Here is a 5,348-nt window from a genome sequence, read left to right as displayed (position 1 = left end):
TCGCTGCCAGGGGCTGTGTAGACATGCTTCTAGAGTCCCTAACTGGGATCAGAGGCAAGTTATGCTAGGGGCTGTACAAATGCATAGTAAGAGACAGTCCCTTCTCCTGCCTCGGAAAGTTTACAAACTCAATGCAATAGTCAAAGGGAGGAAGAAGGAGTAGGTGACGGGACTTGCCCAAGGTCACACTTCAGGTAGAGGGAGGTCTAGGAACTGAATCCCTGTTAAAGTCCCAGTCGACTGGCCTAATCACTAGACAAGGCTGCTTTTCATCTTGTCAAAGCTCATTTAATACACAAATGATGGACACACTCATAAAGTCCTCTGAGTTGTCTGGACTATTCGTTCTTTTTCTGAGGAAAAAAAAAAGCAGTGCAGCCAAAAGCGGGAAAGCATACAAACAAAAATCCCTAAAAGCCCAAGGATAGCCCATAAGCATTATTTCCTCTTCAGCTGAATGTGCTTTTCAACTGCTGAGATAAATGGAGACCCACTTACCATGAAACGTCTTCATCTAGCTTCCAATTATGCACCGCATGGCTTTTCTATCTCAGTGAAAATATCTGCATCATACACTCCAGTCTGGTTTTCCTTAGAAAAACTACTGAGACCGCATTGCCTTGCTTAGTGCAACGGTCTGGCAATTCATCATTTATTCTTATGATAATACCTGGCAAAGTAGTAGCCTGTTAAGAAACGTAAGAAAAAAAGACCCACCATCTGTGCTGCTTGGCTTGGCTCATGTTGATACAAGGTATATGAAGTTAACTCATCAGGAGCATTTCTTCTGAGAACACATAAGAAGAGTCATTAGAAATAGCAGTGATGATAACTAATGGAAGAGAAAACAAAGCACTTACCTAAGAAAATTTCCAATGAGTTCAGAATATTCAGCAATTATTTTAAATGTGGAAGTGTTGGTTCAAAGTTTATCCTGAAGAGAAATAAGTCACTTTAAGATGGGGGCTATCTTAAAAAAATAGACTGTTGCTGGGATTAGAGATCAAATTGCGAAAAATGACCAAGTCTGGGATGTGCATATATGTGCAGAACACATTGGTAACACTTTCTGTCAAACTCCCTTCCCGGCATCACCAATTGTGAATAATGTGAGCAATGTTGAGTTCCTTGGCTAGTCTCTCTGTGCACATAAATATAACAGACACTGTTAGGAGGAAACTGCCTCTGTTTGATCAGATTTGGAAGAACAAGAATGGGCCACCTTTCGCATACAAACGGTGGTGAAGCAAAATTTTAAAAAATTAACAACGGAATGGGGTTGATGCAGGGGAATTATTTTTTAACATTTATCACTTACTAGATTTACCTGGTGTTGGTTGAGTCCTTAACTCAAATCAATTTTGTTTTTCTTATTTAAACAATTGTTCTGGAGTGGGGCTGGGGACAAATATGCAGGTTGCCTCAGAGAGAGAGGACAATCCCAGCCCTCTCTCACTGCAGCAGGTTGGGGCCAGGTGAGAAGCACCTGTCCATGGGCGCTGCAGCGAGCACAGCCAGGGGAGGGGTGCATGTCTCCCAGCAGGGAGACAGACGCACAAACAGGCATTCAAACAGATAAACTCTGAATTATATAATAGATGTCTGTCTCTTTCTCCACTCCACCCTCTGCTGATGCAATGGGCTTATATAGCTGTCCCAGTCTGCATCTCTGGCCCCTTGCTGCCCCTCTGTGGTCATTCTACATTATTACTGTCCCTTCTACCAGACCTCCTCCTTTTCCATTTTATGAGAAACAATAGGTCTCCAGGCACAGCCTATTGTCCTGGCACAACCAAATCCTTACCTTGTTTTAAATTATAAGAGGAAGCTGGTGGTTCTAGCTCTTACTGTTTAGTTTTTGAACAAATGGACTAATAGATGGACAGACAGGTGCACATTTCTAAAGGAGGGTATGTCTACACTACCACCCTAGTTCGAACTAGGGTGGTAATGTAGGCAACCGGAGTTGCAAATGAAGCCTGGGATTTGAATTTCCTGGGCTTCATTTGCATCTCGCTGGGCGCCGCCATTTTTAAATGTCCGCTAGTGCGGACTCCGTGCCGCGCGGCTACACGCGGCACAGACTAGGTAGTTTGGACTACCTAGTCACGAGGAGTAACGGTAGTTCGGAATAGGAAGCCTAGTCCAAACTACCTAGTCCGTGCCGCGTGTAGCCGCGGAGTCTGCACTAGCAGACATTTAAAAATGGCAGCGCCCGGCGAAATGCAAATGAAGCCCGGGAAATTCAAATCCCAGGCTTCATTTGCAACTCCGGTTGCCTACATTACCACCCTAGTTCGAACTAGGGTGGTAGTGTAGACATACCCATATATAGTAAGACTGAGCAATCAAGAAAGATACCTGGTAGCATGGTAGCATGCACTGACAAGGGACTAATAATAGCATTGCAGATTTACATAACTGATAGTCATAAGAACATAAGAGCGGCCATACTGGGTCAGACCAAAGCCCCATCTAACCCAGGATCCTGTCTTCCACCAATGGCCAGTGCCAGATGTCCCTGGGGTACGTCTACACTACAGAGTTTTGTTAGAAAAATGGCCATTTTTCTGGCAAAACCTGAGTTACATCCAGACTGCAATCACGTTTGTCCTAAAGTAAATCGAAAGAACAAAGGTTTTTTTCCAGCGTTGGTAATCCTCTTTCTATGAGAAAGACGCCTTTTTCCAAAAGAGCTCTTTCAGAAAAAGGCATGTGTGGATGGGAAAGAGGGAGTTCTTCAGAAAGAAGAGGAAAGAGGCAAAAGCACAGGTGCCCTAGTGGCCACTCCATCCATAGTAATCACAGCTTAAATGTGAGATAGCATCCATTCAGTGTGGATGCTATCTTCAAAAAAGCAGATTGCTTTTTTGATGCGCTTTTGTGTGTGGATGCTCTCTTTTGGAAGAAGTTTTTCAGATCTCTTCCTAAAAAAGGTTCTTCTGAAAGAAGCCTGCAGTCTAGACATAACCAGAGGGTGTGAACAGAACAGGTAATCATCAAGTGATCCCTCTCCTGTCATCCATTTCCAGCCTCTGACAAACAGAGGCTAAGGACACCATCCCTGCCCATCCTGGCTAATAGCCATTGATGAACTTAACCTCCATGAATGTATCTAGTTCTTTTTTTGCACTCTGTTAAAGTCCTGGTCCTCACAACATCCTCTGGCAAGGAGTTCCACAGGTTGCCTGTGCACTGCATGAAGAAAAACTTTCTTTTGTTTGTTTTAAACCCACTACCTCTTACTGTAATTTCATTTGATGACCCCTAGTTCTTTTATTATAAGAACAAGTAAATAATTTTTCTTATTCACTTTTTCCACACCAGTTGTGATTTTATAGACTTCTATCATATACTCCCTTAGTCTCCTCTTTTCTAAACTGAAAAATCCCAGTCTTTTTCATCTCTCTTTATATGGGACCCATTCCAATCCCCAATCATTTTTATTGCTCTTTTCAGAATCTTTTTCAATACCAATATATCTTTTTTGAGATGAGGCGACCACATCAGTACACAGCATTCAAGATGTGGGCATACCATGGTTTTATTTAGAGGCAATAAGGTATTCTCTCTCTCTCATTCTCTATCCCTTTTTAAATGATTCCTAATATTCTGCTTGCTTTTTTGACTTCCACTGCACATTGAATGGATGTTTTCAGAGAACTATCCACAATGACTCCAAGATCTCTCTCTGGAGTAGTTAAAACGAAATTAGTCCCCATCATGATGTATGTATAGTTGGGATTATTGTTTCCAATGTGCATTGATTTACATTTATCAACATTAAATTTCATTTGCCATTTTGTTGCCCAATCACTTAGTTTTGTGAGATCTTTTTGAAGCTCTTCACAGTCTGATTTGGTCTTAACTATCTTGGGCAGTTTAGTATCATCTGCAAATTTTGCCACCTGACTGTTTACTCCTTTCTCCAGATCATTTATAAATAGGTTGAATGAATTGGTCACAGTACAGACCCTTGGGGGGCACCACTAGTTACCTCTCTCCATTCTGAAGACTTACCATTTATTCCTACCCTTTATTTCCTGTCTTTTAAACAGTTATCAGTCCATGAGAGGACCTTCCCGCTTATCCCATGACAACTAACATTTCTTAAGAGCCTTTCGTGAGGGATTTTGTCAAAGGCTTTCTGGAATCTAAGTATACTATATCCACTGGATCGTCCTTGTCCACACGTTTGTTGACCCCCCCCCTCAAAGAACTCTAGTAGATTAGCAAGGTATGATTTTCTTTTACAGAAACCATATGGAATTTTCCCCAACAAATTATGTTCATCTATGTGTCTGACAATTTTATTCTTTACTATAGGAAGGAGTACTGCAGAAAGGGATCTAAGGGTCATAGTGGACTATAAGCTAAATATGAGTCAACAATGTGACACTATTGCAAAAAAAAAGCAAACATCATTCTGGGATGCATTAACAGGAGTGTTGTAAGCAAGACACGAGAAGTCATTCTTCCACTCTACTCTGCACTAATTAGGCCTCAACTGGAGCATTGTGTCCAGTTCTGGGCACCACATTTCCAGAAAGATGTGAAGAAATTGGAAAGGGTCCAGAGAAGAGCAACAAAAATGAGTAAAGGTCTAGAAAACATGGCCTACAAGAGAAGACTGAAAGAACTGTGTTGTTTAGTTTGGAAAAAAAAGACTGAGAGGGGACATAACAACAGCTTTCAAGTACCTAAAAGAGTGTTACAAGGAAAAGGGAGAAAAATTACTCTCCTTAACAGCTGAAGACAGGACAAGAAGCAATGGGCTTAAATTGCAGCATAGAAGGTCTAGATTGGACATTAGGAAAATCTTCCTATCAGGGTGGTTAAGCCCTGGAATAAATTGCCTACAGAGATTGTGGAATCTCCATCATTGAAGATGTTTAAGAGCAGGTTAGATAAACACATGTCAGGGATGATCTAGATCAGGGGTGGGCAATCATTTTTGGTGGGACTCCACATTTTTGGTGGGGTGCTAGAGGCAGACTCTGGCTGCCACACACTTACCTAAGTGTCTCCTGGACGGCACCCCCAAGGCAGGCTGGACTTCCTGCCTCCTGCAGCCCCAGACCACTTGAAACTGCAGGCTGTTCCCTCCACGTGGCTCTCAGCTCTGGGAGGAGGAAGAGGGCTGTGTTGGCCCCCTTGCCCCCAGGCCAATCTCTCAGAGATTGGCTGGGATCAGTTCCTATTGGCTGGTTGTTTCCAGCCAATCAGAGCTGAGGATTGAGCTGTGGGTGGGGAGATCACACAATGCCTCCCCCTGCCTGCACAGCAGAAAACGGTGTGGACTGTGCTTTAAACCACAGCAGATGCGTGCCTGAGGGTCCCAGCGGGGT

At 42.9% G+C, this 5,348-nt stretch overlaps 1 long non-coding RNA gene across 1 annotated transcript; it reads right to left on the bottom strand.

Annotated features, from left to right (window-relative positions):
* Nucleotides 1–222: 222 nt before the first annotated feature.
* On the bottom strand, nt 223–5,143 carry LOC112546907 (uncharacterized). Its single transcript, XR_012906609.1, has 4 exons — nt 5,017–5,143; nt 861–934; nt 718–787; nt 223–353 (listed from the first exon to the last, which is right to left on the bottom strand). It is a non-coding gene; the product is annotated as an uncharacterized LOC112546907 (long non-coding RNA).
* Nucleotides 5,144–5,348: the final 205 nt, after the last annotated feature.

The sequence above is a fragment of the Pelodiscus sinensis genome, chromosome 11, assembly GCF_049634645.1.
Source record: "Pelodiscus sinensis isolate JC-2024 chromosome 11, ASM4963464v1, whole genome shotgun sequence".
NCBI classification, from domain to species: domain Eukaryota; kingdom Metazoa; phylum Chordata; order Testudines; family Trionychidae; genus Pelodiscus; species Pelodiscus sinensis.
Note: the sequence above shows the minus strand (reverse complement) of the source record. Positions and strands in the feature narration are given on the sequence as shown.